The sequence below is a fragment of the Oncorhynchus gorbuscha genome, linkage group LG24 (assembly GCF_021184085.1).
Source record: "Oncorhynchus gorbuscha isolate QuinsamMale2020 ecotype Even-year linkage group LG24, OgorEven_v1.0, whole genome shotgun sequence".
NCBI lineage: Eukaryota > Metazoa > Chordata > Actinopteri > Salmoniformes > Salmonidae > Oncorhynchus > Oncorhynchus gorbuscha.
The window spans coordinates 33834610-33851706 of NC_060196.1; positions in this window are offsets into that span (position 1 = coordinate 33834610).

Below are 17097 nucleotides of genomic sequence, written 5' to 3' on the forward strand. Positions count from 1 at the left end.
AGCGGCGGTATGGTTACCACTATGGCAGGCTGCCCCCCAGAAAACTAGTGTAATTGCTCCAGCAGCACGTCCAAAGTCCGGTCATGGCGTTCAGCCAACGTTTGGACCCCCTCCATAAGACCACGAAGCAATTCCCCGTGCCTAACAATGGAGGCTCCTTGGGAGGAGATGGCGTTGCACAGTTGGCCTCGGTCATGGCCCGTTTGTACTATCAGGTAGGAAGGTAAGACCCAGATGCGGACAACGTCAAATTAACAATAGTTTAATAAAAATAACAATAATACTACAACATGGCCAGGCAATAGACAGGTCAAGGCAGGCAGGGGTCAGTAAACCAGAGGTGGGGCAATGGTACCGGATGGCAGGCAGACTCAGGGTCTGGGTAGGCAGAGGTCAATAATCCAGAGGTGCGGCAAAGGTCGGCAGGCAGGGTCAGGGGTAGGCAGAGAGGTTAGGCAGGAGTCAGGACAGGCAAGGATCTAAACCAGGAGGGTGAGGAAAAAGAGAGACTGGGAAAATCAGGAGCTGAGGCAAAAACATTGGTTGACTTGACAAACAAGACAAACTGGCAACAGACCAACAGAGAACACATGTATAAATACACAGGGGATAATGAGGAAGATGGGTGACACCTGGAGGAGTTGGAGACAATCGCAAAGACAGGTGAAACAGATCAGGGTGTGACAACACTGGGTGCAATATGGATCAAGATACATACCTCCATCAAAGTTGAACAACTATTTGGTTGGATGCTGCGTGACCATGTGTGACCATGTGTGACCATGTGACCAAGTTTGAGGTCACTTAGAAATGTCCTTGTTTTTTTAAATAACAGCACATTAAAATAACATCAAATCAGAAATACAGTGGAGACATGTTAATGTTGTATATGACTATTGTAGCTGGAAACGGCTGTTTTTTTATGGAATATCTACATCGGCATACAAAGGCCCATTATCAGCAACCATCACTCCTGTGTTCCAATGGCACGTTGTGTTAGCCTTTTACATTATAAACTTGTATTTGCTAATTGATCATTAGAAAACCCTTTTCCCATCATGTTAGCACAGCTGAAAACTGTTGTTCTGATTAAAGAAGGAATAAAATTGGCCTTTTTTACCCTAGTTGAGTATCTGGAGCATCAGCATTTGTGGGTTCGATTACAGGCTCAAAATGGCCAGAAACAAAGAACTTTCTTCTGAAACTCATCAGTCTATTCTTGTTTTGAGAAAGAAGGCGATTCCATGTGAAAAATTGCCAAGAAACTGAAGATCTCATACAACGCTGTGTACTACTCCCCACACAGAACAAACTGAGTGGGAGGCCCAGGTGCACAAATGAGCGAGAGGACAAGTACATTAGTGTCTCTAGTTTGAGAAACAGACGCCTCACAAGTCCTTAACTGTCAGCTTCACTAAATAGTACCCGCAAACAAATCAGAAACTTCTAAAGCTGTGACATAATTTTCTGAACATTTCCAAGCTGTTTAAATGCACAATCAATTTAGTGTATGTAAACTTCTGACCCGCTGGAATTGTGATACAGTGAATTACAAGTGAAATAATCTGTCTGTAAACAATTGTTGGAAAAATAACTTGTGTCATGCACCAAATGACTTGTGTCATGCCAAAACTGTAGCTGGTTAACAGGAAATTTGTGGAGTGGTTGAAAAACGAGTTTTAATGACTCCAACCTAACTGTATGTAAACCTCCAACTTCAACTGTATTTATACAGTACTTGTGAAACGTTTGGAGACACCTACTCATTCAAGGGTGTTTCTTTATTTGTACTATTTTATACATTGTATAATAATAGTGAAGTCATCAAAACTTAGAAATAACATATATGGAATCGTATAGTAACCAAAAAAAGTGTTAAATAAGTCAAAATATGTGTTATATTTGAGATTCCTTAAAGTAACCACCCTTTGCCTTGATGACAGTTTCAAACATTCTTGGCATTCTCTCAGCCAGCGTCATGAGGAAGTCACCTGGAATGCATTTCAATTAACAGGTGTGCCTTGTTAAGAGTTCATTTGTGGAATTGCATTCCCTCCTAATGCGTTTGAGCCAGTCAGTTAAGTTGTGACAAGGAAGGAGTGGTATACAGAAGATAGCCATATTAGGTAAAAGACCAAGTCCATATTATGGCAAGAACAGCTCAACTAAGCAAAGAGAAATGACAGTCCATCTTTATTTAAAAACATGAAGGTCAGTCAATGAGGAAAATATCAAGAACTTTTACATTTTCTTCAACTGCAGTCGCAAAACCATCTAGCACTATAATGAAACTGGCTCTCATGAGGACCACCACATGAAAGGAAGACCCAGAGTTGCCTCTGCTGCAGAGGATGTTCATTAGAGTTACCAGCCTCAGAAATTGCAGCCCAAATAAATGCTTCACAGTGTTCAAGTAACAGATACATCACAACTTCAACTGTTCAGAGGAGACTGCGTTTATCAAAACTTCACGGTCGAAACCACTACTAAAGGACACCAATAAGAAGAAGAGTCTAGCTTGGGCCATGAAAGACGAGCAATGGACATTAGACCGGTGAAATCTGTCCTTTGGTCTGATGTGTCCAAATTTGAGATATTTGGTTTCAACTGACGGGTATTTGTGAGACGCAGAATAGATGAACAGATTATCTCCAGTGTGGGGGTGCTTTGGTGGTGACAGGCTCCGTGATTCATTTATAATTCAAGGCACACTTAACCCGCATTGCTACCACATCATTCTGCAGGGGTGTTGTGTTCATGGGAAACACTATTTCGTCACTGCAATTTCTCCATCAATAGTTCCAACATGCCCATCATCTCATCTGGCTGCTGCTGTGCATGTTGAACCAAGGCGGGAGTTACGGAAGTATATGGAATGTGATACTGTTGACTTTGAGTAGGAGCAGGAGCAAAAGAGGAGTGGGAGGCATGACGTTTTTCATTGTTAAATTGGTTGTGTGACACTGGGACATTGTCGTGCAGAGCAGTGACATGGCTCTTTGTTCGTTTGACGCCGCTTTGTTTCATTAAGGCTCTCTGCTCCCTCTGGTGCTCGTCTATCCTCACCTGAACGTCTCTGGAGCACCACTCATGAAGTGCTTTGCAGCGGAACCTGTAGGAGAGCTTAGGATCAGGGCAATCTTTCACAACAATGCGGGCCACTTGCTGACAAGTTTTCCATCCTCCCACCCGGTCTGCGTAAACCCTCATCAGCTAAATCCGCTGCTTTGTTGAGCCTGATCCAGTAGACTACCGGATCCTCCCTTAGTTTGGGCTTCGTTGAGTAGAAATCTTCAATTGGGTGACATCATGAAGTGTCACTAAAATAGGAGGATATTATAGATTAGATTTGAGTTCTGTTTCACATCCAATGACTCGTCACTCCTCAAGCCTATCTTCACTACATCCCTAGCTTTTCCCATCAACCTGCTAATGATCTCTTCTGCTTGATCAGGCACCTCACATCTTTGGTTTTTCAAATAGTCTGTTGTCAGATCAACCCACTCTTACATTTACATTTACATTTAAGTCATTTAGCAGACGCTCTTATCCAGAGCGACTTACAAATTGGTGCATTCACCTTATGACATCCAGTGGGACAGTCACTTAACAATAGTGCATCTAAAACTTAGGGGGGGGGGTGGGGTGAGAGGGATTACTTAACCTATCCTAGGTATTCCTTAAAGAGGTGGGGTTTCAGGTGTCTCCGGAAGGTGGTGATTGACTCCGCTGTCCTGGCGTCGTGAGGGAGTTTGTTCCACCATTGGGGGGCCAGGGCAGCGAACAGTTTTGACTGGGCTGAGCGGGAGCTGTACTTCCTCAGTGGTAGGGAGGCGAGCAGGCCAGAGGTGGATGAACGCAGTGCCCTTGTTTGGGTGTAGGGCCTGATCAGAGCCTGGAGGTACTGAGGTGCCGTTCCCCTCACAGCTCCGTAGGCAAGCACCATGGTCTTGTAGCGGATGCGAGCTTCAACTGGAAGCCAGTGGAGAGAACGGAGGAGCGGGGTGACGTGAGAGAACTTGGGAAGGTTGAACACCAGACGGGCTGCGGCGTTCTGGATGAGTTGAAGGGGTTTAATGGCACAGGCAGGGAGCCCAGCCAACAGCGAGTTGCAGTAATCCAGACGGGAGATGACAAGTGCCTGGATTAGGACCTGCGCCGCTTCCTGTGTGAGGCAGGGTCGTACTCTGCGGATGTTGTAGAGCATGAACCTACAGGAACGGGCCACCGCCTTGATGTTAGTTGAGAACGACAGGGTGTTGTCCAGGATCACGCCAAGGTTCTTGGCGCTCTGGGAGGAGGACACAATGGAGTTGTCAACCGTGATGGCGAGATCATGGAACGGGCAGTCCTTCCCGGGAGGAAGAGCAGCTCCGTCTTGCCGAGGTTCAGCTTGAGGTGGTGATCCGTCATCCACACTGATATGTCTGCCAGACATGCAGAGATGCGATTCGCCACCTGGTCATCAGAAGGGGGAAAGGAGAAGATTAATTGTGTGTCGTCTGCATAGCAATGATAAGAGAGACCATGTGAGGTTATGACAGAGCCAAGTGACTTGGTGTATAGCGAGAATAGGAGAGGGCCAAGAACAGAGCCCTGGGGACACCAGTGGTGAGAGCGCGTGGTGAGGAGACAGATTCTCGCCACGCCACCTGGTAGGAGCGACCTGTCAGGTAGGACGCAATCCAAGCGTGGGCCGCGCCGGAGATGCCCAACTCGGAGAGGGTGGAGAGGAGGATCTGATGGTTCACAGTATCGAAGGCAGCCGATAGATCTAGAAGGATGAGAGCAGAGGAGAGAGAGTTAGCTTTAGCAGTGCGGAGCGCCTCCGTGATACAGAGGAGAGCAGTCTCAGTTGAATGACTAGTCTTGAAACCTGACTGATTTGGATCAAGAAGGTCATTCAGAGAGAGATAGCGGGAGAGCTGGCCAAGGACGGCACGTTCAAGAGTTTTGGAGAGAAAAGAAAGAAGGGATACTGGTCTGTAATTGTTGACATCGGAGGGATCGAGTGTAGGTTTTTTCAGAAGGGGTGCAACTCTCGCTCTCTTGAAGACGGAAGGGACGTAGCCAACGGTCAGGGATGAGTTGATGAGCGAGGTGAGGTAAGGGAGAAGGTCTCCGGAAATGGTCTGGAGAAGAGAGGAGGGGATAGGGTCAAGCGGGCAGGTTGTTGGGCGGCCGGCCGTCACAAGACGCGAGATTTCATCTGGAGAGAGAGGGGAGAAAGAGGTCAGAGCACAGGGTAGGGCAGTGTGAGCAGAACCAGCGGTGTCGTTTGACTTAGCAAACGAGGATCGGATGTCGTCGACCTTCTTTTCAAAATGGTTGACGAAGTCATCTGCAGAGAGGGAGGAGGGGGGGAGGGGGCGGAGGATTCAGGAGGGAGGAGAAGGTGGCAAAGAGCTTCCTAGGGTTAGAGGCAGAAGCTTGGAATTTAGCGTGGTAGAAAGTGGCTTTAGCAGCAGAGACAGAGGAGGAAAATGTAGAGAGGAGGGAGTGAAAGGATGCCAGGTCCGCAGGGAGGCGAGTTTTCCTCCATTTCCGCTCGGCTGCCCGGAGCCCTGTTCTGTGAGCTCGCAATGAGTCATCGAGCCACGGAGCGGGAGGGGAGGACCGAGCCGGCCTGGAGGATAGGGGACATAGAGAGTCAAGGGATGCAGAGAGGGAGGAGAGGAGGGTTGAGGAGGCAGAATCAGGAGATAGGTGGGAGAAGGTTTGAGCGGAGGGAAGAGATGATAGGATGGAAGAGGAGAGAGTAGCGGGGGGAGAGAGAGCGAAGGTTGGGACGGCGCGATACCATCCGAGTAGGGGCAGTGTGGGAGGTGTTGGATGAGAGCGAGAGGGAAAAGGATACAAGGCAGTGGTCGGAGACTTGGAGGGGAGTTGCAATGAGGTTAGTGGAAGAACAGCATCTAGTAAAGATGAGGTCGAGCGTATTGCCTGCCTTGTGAGTAGGGGGAAGGTGAGAGGGTGAGGTCAAAAGAGGAGAGGAGTGGAAAGAAGGAGGCAGAGAGGAAAGAGTCAAAGGTAGACGTGGGGAGGTTAAAGTCGCCCAGAACTGTGAGAGGTGAGCCGTCCTCAGGAAAGGAGCTTATCAAGGCATCAAGCTCATTGATGAACTCTCCGAGGGAACCTGGAGGGCGATAAATGATAAGGATGTTAAGCTTGAAAGGGCTAGTAACTGTGACAGCATGGAATTCAAAGGAGGCGATAGACAGATGGGTAAGGGGAGAAAGAGAGAATGACCACTTGGGAGAGATGAGGATCCCGGTGCCACCACCCCGCTGACCAGACGCTCTCGGGGTGTGCGAGAACACGTGGGCGGACGAAGAGAGAGCAGTAGGAGTAGCAGTGTTGTCTGTGGTGATCCATGTTTCCGTCAGGGCCAAGAAGTCGAGGGACTGGAGGGAGGCATGGGCTGAGATGAACTCTGCCTTGTTGACCGCAGATTGGCAGTTCCAGAGGCTACCGGAGACCTGGAACTCCACGTGGGTCGTGCGCGCTGGGACCACCAGAGTAGGGTGGCCGCGGCCACGCGGTGAGGAGCGTTTGTATGGTCTGTGCAGAGAGGAGAGAACAGGGATAAACCGACACATAGTTGACAGGCTACAGAAGAGGCTACGCTAATGCAAAGGAGATTGGAATGACAAGTGGACTACACGTCTCGAATGTTCAGAAAGTTAAGCTACGTAGCAAGAATCTTATTGACTAAAATGATTAAAATGATACAGTACTGCTGAAGTAGGCCAGCTGGCAGTGGGTGCGTTGTTGACACTACACTAATCAAGTCGTTCCGTTGAGTGTAATAGTTTCTGCAGTGTTGCTATTCGGGGGCTAGCAGGCTAGCTAGCAGTGTTGTTTACGTTACGTTGCGTTAAAAGAACGACAATAGATGGCTAACGAACCTAGAAAATCGCTCTAGACTACACAATTATCTTTGATACAAAGACGGCTATGTAGCTAGCTAAGTAGCTAGCTACGATCAAACAAATCAAACCGTTGTACTGTAATGAAAATGAAGTGAAAATGTGATACAACCTGTGAATGCGACCGGGTAGTTGAGTTCTATACAGAAGACGTTGGCTAGCGTTGGCTAGCTGTTGGCTAGCTAGCAGAGTCACCTACGTTAAGGACGACAAATAGCTGGCTAGCTAACCTCGGTAAATTAAGATAATCACTCTAAGACTACACACTCTAAACCTAAACAACACAATTATCTTGGATACGATGATACGATGATACGAAGACAGCAAAGACAGCTATGTAGCTAGCTAACACTAAACTAATCAAGTCGTTCAGTTGAGTGTAACAGTTTCTCCAGTGCAGCTAATCAGTGGACGTTAGCTAGCTGGCTAGTGAAGACTACGTTAGGACGGCGAAATACGATAATTACGCAATTATCTTTGATACAAAGACGGCTATGTAGCTAGCTGAGAAGAAATTGCTAAGATAAGACAAATCAAACCGTTGTGATATAATGAAATATAATGAAAAAGTTATACTACCCGTTGGAGCGACGTGCAGATGCGACCACTCGCTCCAACCGGAACCGGAACAGTACTGGGTACTTGTCAGAGCTGTCACCTCTGAACACTCTGGGTTCTCTCTCGGACTTGACGTGGAATGTCACATGGGGAACTGGTGGAACTTCATGCCTTACTGAATCGGTTGCTGACGTTTCTCTTCGTGGTGTACTGTGGAACTCAGCACTCGCATCTATGGCTCCTGCTGACGTCAATCTGGCTAATACCATGTCAATAAGGTGTAGTATGGCATCTGTATCACTACTGGGTGTGGACGTGTGTAAACCTCCTCTAAAAAACAGAGCCATAGGAAAAAAAACATGGCTCTGACCTCACCCCGCAATCCTAACACTCAGCTAGTGACTGATATAGCCCCACGCCACGATTTTATCACCAATTTTTAAGACTACTCAATTATCTAGGGCCTGTTAACTCTCTAATTTTTAGACTTAAATAGACTACATCCTCTCCGATTATTTGATTTCAGAACCATGGACATCTACCGAAAGAAAACATCACTGACTGCAATGCACCACCACATCAGAGGAAAGAGGCCATTCTAGGCGGGCCATGGAATGAAGAAATGCTGAAACTGATGCTCAGCAATCAAATTTGATTTGTAAAATTGAATTATTTGCAAAGAACTGCTGCAAACAAGACACCGGTTAGACATTGGAGAAATATGGTAAGAATGCCTATTTCTCTGTGCATTCATCCCTGAAACTTTTATTTAATTATCCACCTTTCTTTGGAAACTTTTTCAGCCCACAATTTGCTTTTGATAGCAAGATGTTTTTCCACAATCAATGCACACAGAAATATAAAAGACAATTTAATAGAGACATTGGTGATTTTATCAATGTAATCAGATTTAAAATATTAGGCAATGTTACTGACATTCAACTGATTATATAGCATACTAACCAGATGTGTTAACATTTGTTTAATTTGTAGCATAGGCATATGGATTGGGCTGCTATTATGTTCAGATTTTTAGCTGATCATTTTTTTTGTCCTATGCCAAACCTATTGCCGACCGACCCCTGCTGTACACAGTTTAACGGGGATAGGGGGGTGGCTTTTTTTTGTCTTGCCTAGGGTGGCAGAACGTCAGGGCCGGCCCATCAAGATATCATTATGTGTTAGACAGTTGGCCCTCGGAGACAGGTCCTACTACTAATGCTTCCTGTCCATGTATTTTTGTTGGATTTTCAGGCTAAGTTTTCTGCAGTTGATTACCCTTACATATTGGTAAAGGGTAACTCTATAGTAGTGGACCTCAAGTAATAGTCCTAGCTACAGCATGTTGCACACTAGGTGATTCACATGATTTCATTATGTCTCATTGCTTTGTCTCGTGTCATCTTTGACCATTCATATTCAATCAGCACAACCCTTCTTCATCACAACTATTTTAAATCGCCTTACTAAACTATATCCTATTCTACAGCATATGCTCGCAGCCCTCAGACAAGGCAGTTTCCCTCCACATTACCATTTTCTCAAGCTGTCTTCTTACTGATTTTACATGGCTTTCTTCTAATGGCGTGTGCAAAACTCCTATCACTTTTATTCCTTCATATGACATAGGTTTTTCTGATCTGGTCTTTTCACCCTAATCACTATAGCCTCACACTTAAGCGTGCTAAATCGTGGGATTCTAAATCATGTTATTTATACACAATATGCAATGCCATCGGGGGTACGCCAAGTAACAATGTGATTCACATAAAAATATATATTATTATAATTCCCTTTCCTTCACATTTTCAAACAGTCCATTTATATTTTCCAACCGGGCTATACATTTGGGTGAGTTTTTTTTTCTCGCCGGCCTACTAGCTGCCACTGATTCTTTCCTCCCCCTCCTTGTCTGTTTATTGGTTACACCTGTTATGTATTGTGGTGATTAGTTGGGCTTTATTAGCCAGCCGGCCCACATGTTCTTTGTGCGGGATTGTTTGTGTGACATTTGTGCAGGTTTGAGACGAGCGTGTTTTTTCCTGTTCGTGGGTTTTTCTGGACTGTTTTAGTCCACATGTTTGAGGCATTTGTTTTTGTGAGCGCCCAGTGTTTCATCGGGTGACCTATGTTCACCGTGTGTGCATTAAAGAGCACTACCTTGAACTCTCTGTTTCCTGCACCTGACTTCGCACCCACTACACCCAGATCGTTACAAGTAGCCTTGTTTCACTGCCAAAAATCTAGTGTTCAGTGAAATAACAACACAATGTCAAATACAGGTAGCCTAGATAAATAATTAACATCCAATCACATTAACCGTTACACTCTCGTGGGAATTACACCGTATGTAGCCAAACGTAGCTGCTGCTCATGTTGGTATCTGTACTGATGGCGCAAAAGCCATGACAGGGATGCATAGTGGAGTGGTAACGCACATGCAAGCAGTTGCTCCCAATGCCACTTGGGTACACTGCAGCATCCACCGAGAGGCTCTTGCTGCCAAGGGAATGCCTGGTAGCTTGAAAGATGTTTTGACACTACAGTAAAAATGATTAGCTTTGTTAAAGCAAGGCCACTGAACTCTCGTGTATTTTCTGCAATATGCAATGATATGGGCATGCAACACTTTTACAACCTACAGGAGTGCGCTGGTTATCAAGGGGAAAAGTATTGACACATTTTTTTTTATTGAGAGACGAGCTTAAAGTTTTCTTTACTAACCATAGTGTTCACTTGTCTGACCGTTTGAATGATGAGTTTCTCACACGACTGGCCTATCTGGGTGATGTTTTTTCTCGCCTGAATGATCTGAATCTAGGATTACAGGGACTCTCCGCAACTATATTCAATGTGCGGGACAAAATTGAGGCTATGATGTTTGTGGGAAACGATTAAAGACTGAGACTCTCTCCAATACAAGCCAACATTGCAGACTTATGTGCGTCCTTTCAAGCACACCTTTCTGGTGAGTTATTCATAATTGTCGATGAACAAATACGTTTTATACAGTATGTAAAATGTTTACATAAAGAGCAAAAGTATTGATTATTAGTATATTTTTATTTGTGCCCTGGTCCTATAAGAGCTCTTTGTCACTTCCCATGAGCTGGGTTGTGACACTCATTCTTATGTTTAATAAATCTATCGTATAGTGTGTGTGGCAGAATTACAATGATGGCAAAAAAACAACATTTGAGAGTGCGCTGAACATGGTGCTAGAGAGGGTATGCAGCTGGAGGTTGAATGTTTGAAGAGGGTACGCAGCTGGAGGTTGAATGTTTGAAGGGGTATGGGCTTTTACAAAGTATTCATTCCCCTTGACTTACAGCATTAAATCTTTTTTTGTGTTACAGCCTGAATTTTAAAAAATTACAAATTAACCCATCTGCACAAAATCCCACAAAATGACAAAGTGAATACATTTTTTAGGAACTTTGGCAAATTTATTGAAAATGAAATAGTCAATACATATTAGAATCACTTATGGCAGCAATTCTTGCTCTACGATCTTTGCACACCTGGATGGTACAATATTTGTGAGTTATTCTTTTTTTAATTCTTCAAGCTCTGTCAAGGTGGATGTTGATCAATGCTAGACAGCCATTTTCAAGTCTTGCCATACATTTTCAAGCCGATTTAAGTCAAAACTGTCCCTCTGGAACATTCAATGTCATCTTGATAAGCAACTCCAGTGTATATTTGGTCTTGTAATTTAGGTTTTTGTTGAGCTGAAAGGTGTATTTGTCTCCCATTTTGCCCGTGCTTAGCTCTTGTCCTTTTTGATGACAAGCATGCCCATAACATGATGCAGCCACTACCATGCTTGAAAATATGAATAGCGGTTCTTAGTCATGTGTGGTGTTGGAATTGCCCCAAACATAACACTTTGTATTCAGGACATTAAGTTAATTTCTTTGCCACATTTTTTGTAGTTTTACTTTAGTGCCTTATTGCAACCAGGATGCATAAAGTCACCATTGGCCTCATGGTGAAATCTCATGAGTTTCCTTCCTCTCTGGCAACTGAGTTAGGAAGGATGCATGTAATTTTAGTGACTGGGTGTATTGATACACCATACAAAGTGTACTTAATAACTTCATCATGCTCAAAGGGATATTCAATGTCTGCTTTTTTATTTTATTTCTACCCATTTACCAATACTAAGTGCCCTTCCTCGCGAGACTTTGGAAAACCTCCCTGGTCTTTGTGGCTGAATGTCATGTTTTGTCTTAGATTGTCTTGTCATTTTGCTTTTCCTTCTGTTCGTTTTCCCCCTGCTGGTCTTTTTAGGTTCGTTCCCCTTTTTCTCTCTCCCTTCCTCTCTCTCTTCTCTCTATCGTTCCGTTCCTGCTCCCAGCTGTTCCTATTCCCCTAATCAATCATTTAGTCTTCCCACACCTGTTCCCTATCTTTTTCCCTGATTAGAGTCCCTATTTCTCCCCTTGTTTTCCGTTCCTGCCCTGTCGGATCCTTGTCTATTGTTCACCGTGCTGTGTCTGTGTATCGCCCTGTCGTGTCGTGTTTCCCTCAGATGCTGCGTGGTGAGCAGGTGTCTGAGTCTGCTACGTTCAAGTGCCTTCCCGAGGCAACCTGCAGTTCATGATCGAGTCTCCAGTCTGTTCTCGTCATTACGAGTGGAATTATGCTTTATGATTGTAGATTTACTTTACTGGATTAAAGACTCTGTTTTCGCCAAGTTGCTTTTGGGTCCTCATTCACCTGCATAACAGAAGGATCCGACCAAGAATGGACCCAGCGACTATGGATTCTCTCTACTCTACTCTCGAGTTCCAGGGAGCGATGCTCGGCAGACACGAGCAGGAATTGTCTGCTGCTCGGCATGCCGTTGAGACCCTGGCCGCTCAGGTCTCCGACCTCTCAGGACAGTATCAGAGTCTTCGTCTCGTGCCACCAGCTACTTCCGGGTCTTCCGAGCCTCCGGAACCTAGGGTTAATAACCCACCATGTTATTCTGGGCAGCCCACTGAGTGCCGCTCCTTTCTCACCCAGTGTGATATAGTGTTCTCTCTCCAACCCAACACATACTCAAGAGAGAGAGCTCGGATTGCCTACGTCATATCACTCCTTACTGGTCGGGCTCGGCAGTGGGGCACAGCTATCTGGGAGGCAAGCGCTGAGTGTACTAACAATTATCTGAACTTTAAAGAGGAGATGATAAGGGTTTTTGATCGTTCAGTTTTGGGAAAGAAGCTTCCTGGTCCCTGTCTTCCCTATGTCAAGGTAATCGATCCATAACGGATTACTCTATAGAGTTTCGCACTCTTGCTGCCTCCAGTAACTGGAACGAGCAGGCGTTGCTCGCTCGTTTTCTGGAGGGACTCCACGCTAAGGTTAAGGATGAGATTCTCTCTCGGGAGGTTCCATCCAGCGTGGATTCTTTGATTGAACTCGCTATTCGCATTGAACGACGGGTAGATCTTCGTCACCGAGCTCATAGAAGAGAGCTCGCGTTAACTGTGTCCCTCCTCTCCCCTACACTACCATCTTTCCCCACTGACTCAGGTGTTGAGCCCATGCAGCTGGGGGGGTATTCGCATCTCGACTAAGGAGAGGGAACGGAGAATCACCAACCGCCTCTGTCTCTATTGCGGTTCCGCTGGTCATTTTGTCATTTCATGTCCAGTGAAAGGCCAGAGCTCATCAGTAAGCGGAGGGCGACTGATAAGCGCTACTAGACGGTCCTCTCCGTCAAGTACCTGTACTACCTTACCGGTCCATCTACGCTGGACCGGATCGGCAGCTTCCTGCAGTGCATTAATAGACTCTGGGGCGGAGGGCTGTTTTATGGACGAAGCCTGGGCTCGGGAACATGACATTCCTCTCAGACAGTTAGGGGGAGCCCACGGTCATGTTTGCCTTGGATGGTAGTCCTCTCCCCAGTATATTATATGAAACACTACCTTTAACCCTCACTGTATCTGGTAACCATAGTGAGACCATTTCTTTTTGATTTTTTGTTCACCTTTTACACCTGTTGTTTTGGGTCATCCCTGGCTAGTGTGTCATAATCCTTCTTTTGATTGGTCTAGTAATTCTATCCTTTCCTGGAACGTTTCTTGTCATGTGAAGTGTTTAATGTCTGCTATTTCTCCTGTTTGTTCTGTCCCCTCTTCTCAGGAGGAACCTGGTGATTTGACAGGAGTGCCGGAGGAGTATCATGGTCTGCGCACGGTCTTCAGTCGGTCCAGAACCAACTCCCTTCCTCCTCACCGGTCGTATGATTGTTTTCCTGATCTCTTCAAGAAGCGTTTTGCATCCGCTCCTATCCTTGTTGCACCTGACGTCACTAAACCGTTTATTGTTGAGGTTGACGCGTCGGGGGTGGGCATGGGAGCCATTCTGTCCCAGCGCTCCGATACTGACGATGGGGTCCACCCTTGTGCGTATTTTTCTCATCGCCTGTCACCGTCGGAACGTAACTATGATGTGGCTAACCGCGAACTGCTCGCCATCCGTTTAGCCCTAGGCAAATGGCGACAGTGGTTGGAGGGGGCGACCGTTCCTTTTGTCGTTTGGACTGACCAAGAGAACCTTGAGTACATCTGTTCTGCCAAACGACTGAATGCGCGTCATGCTCGTTGGGCGTTGTTTTTCGCTCGTTTCAAATTCGTTATTTCTTATTGCCCGGGTACTAAGAACACCAAGCCTCATGCTTTATCCCGTCTCTTTAGTTCTTCTGTGGCTTCTACCGATCCCGAGGGATCCTTCCTGTTGGGCGTGTTGTCGGGTTGACTGTCTGGGGAATTGAGAGACAGGTTAAGCAAGCACTCACGCACACTGCGTCGCCGCGCGCTTGCCCTAGTAACCTTCTTTTCGTTCCTGTTTCTACTCGTCTGGCTGTTCTTCAGTGGGCTCACTCTGCCAAGTTAGCTGGCCATCCCGGCGTTCGGGGTACGCTTGCTTCTATTCGCCAGCGGTTTTGGTGGCCTACTCAGGAGCGTGACACGCGCCGTTTCGTGGCTGCGTGTTCGGACTGCGCGCAGAAGAAGTCTGGTAATTTTTTTCTGCTTCTGCTCCTGGTCTTGCTGGGTCTCAGTCTGTTCCCTGCCATCGCATCTCTCCTGTTCTTGTTCCTGCCCTTGCTGTGTCTCAGTCTGTCCCTAGTTGTTACTCTCCTGGCCTGTTTGGTCCTGTTTGCTCTAAAGCTTTCAGTTCTCTACCCGTGTCTCATTTTTTTTTAGAGTAGTACCCTAGTTTCCTTTTTTTCGTTTTTCCGTTACGGTCCTGAGGAGAGGAGTTGGGTTCTTTCTCGGGACGTGCTGGACCGTTTGTGATCTATGATTTCCTCCGTTGCCGCCAGTGTTCCTCCTCGAGAGCGCCAGGAGGCGCTCGGTGAGTGGGGGGGTACTGTCATGTTTTGTCTTAGATTGTCTTGTCATTTTGCTTTTCCTTCTGTTCGTTTTCCCCCTGCTGGTCTTTTTAGGTTCGTTCCCCTTTTTCTCTCTCCCTTCCTCTCTCTCTTCTCTCTATCGTTCCGTTCCTGCTCCCAGCTGTTCCTATTCCCCTGATCAATCATTTAGTCTTCCCACACCTGTTCCCTATCTTTTTCCCTGATTAGAGTCCCTATTTCTCCCCTTGTTTTCCGTTCCTGCCCTGTCGGATCCTTGTCTATTGTTCACCGTGCTGTGTCTGTGTATCGCCCTGTCGTGTCGTGTTTCCCTCAGATGCTGCGTGGTGAGCAGGTGTCTGAGTCTGCTACGTTCAAGTGCCTTCCCGAGGCAACCTGCAGTTCATGATCGAGTCTCCAGTCTGTTCTCGTCATTACGAGTGGAATTATGCTTTATGATTGTAGATTTACTTTACTGGATTAAAGACTCTGTTTTCGCCAAGTTGCTTTTGGGTCCTCATTCACCTGCATAACACTGAATATGTTTGAAATTCACTGCTCGACTGAGGGACCTTAGAGACAATTGTATGTGTGGGGTACAGAGATGAAGTAATCATTCAAAAATAATGTTAGTCATGTCATGGAAAAATACAGTCAATCATATATCTCAAATACCGGAGCCTGTGAGATCAAATAGACTTTTATTACAACATAATAAATTCTGAGCTGGTTCATGAAATCAACTATTTTCCAGTCTTGGCACATACCTCTTAAACATTTTTCCTCCTTACGTCACACTCATAGTAACTCCTCTTATTGACCTATCCCCTCTGCTATTTAACCACCATCGTCTTATTGCCTTGCACCCATTTTTGTTTGGTTTTATATTAGGGCATGGAAACTGTAGTGCCTCAGCAATAGTTAAAAAAAGACAGACATGTTCTCGCCTTAAGGCAGGTGCATGCATGTGGGGCCATAGCAACAGTCCCTGGCACTCTGGAAAAGACGCAAGAGGTGTAACCATAGCAAAAGTACATAGTAGGCCATAACGCAGTTACAGGAATAACCAGTCATGCATGTCCCACCCCAGACAGGTGCATGTCTAATGGCACATATAAAGTGCAACCATCTTACGAGCTCTTCTGCAATTAATAATTAACACATCGTCTGGAAATATCTCAATAGTCACTATAATTGTGCACATAGTGAGTCCATGCAATTTATTATGTGACTTGTTAAGCAAATACTTATTGACTCAAGATGTTTAATTGAATCAGCTTTTCATTTTTTATTAATTTGTAAACATTCCTAAAAAAAACTCATTCCACTTCGACATATAATTGGGTATTGTGTGTAGGCCAGTAACACAATCAGTTACATAATTACCATGTTTTTATTCAGGCTCTAACACAGCAAAATGTGGAAAAAATAAAGGGGTATGAACACGTTCTGAAGGGACTGTATATCAGTTCACTGGTCACAATGGCAACACCCACCCGTAGCACGCGCACCAGCTGGTGTATCTCACTGATCACCCCTAAAGCCAACACCTCATTTGGCCGCCTTTCCTTCCAGTTCTCTGCTGCCTGTGACTGGAACGAATTGCAAAAATCACTTAACCACCATGTCTTCAGCTGAAATCGATGAAGTTGGAGACTTATCTCCCTCACCAACTTTAAACATCTGTTATCTGAGCAGCTAACCGATCGCTGCAGCTGTATGGGGTGGCAGGGTAGCCTAGTGGTTAGAGCATTGGACTATTAACTGAAAGGTTGCAAGTTCAAATCCCTGAGCTGACAAGGTACAAAATCTGTCATTCTGCCCCTGAACAGGCAGTTAACCCAATGTTCCTAGGCTATCATTGAAAATAAGAATTTGTTCTTAACTGACATGCCTAGTTAAATAAAGGTAAAAAACATAGCCCACCCAATTTACCTACCTCATCCCCATACTGTTTTTATTTACTTTTCTGCTCTTTTGCACATCAGTATCTCTACCTGCAAATGACCATCTGATAATTTATCACTCCAGTATTAATCTGCAAAATTGTAATTATTCGCCTACCTCCTCATGGCTTTTGCCCACAATGTATATAGACTCTTTTTAAAAATGTTCTACTGTGTTATTGACTTGTTTATTGTTTACTCCATGTGTAACTAACTCTGTGTTGTTGTCTGTTCACACTCCTATGCTTTATCTTGGCCAGGTCGCAGTTGTAAATGAGAACTTGTTCTCAACTAGCCTACCTGGTTAAATAAA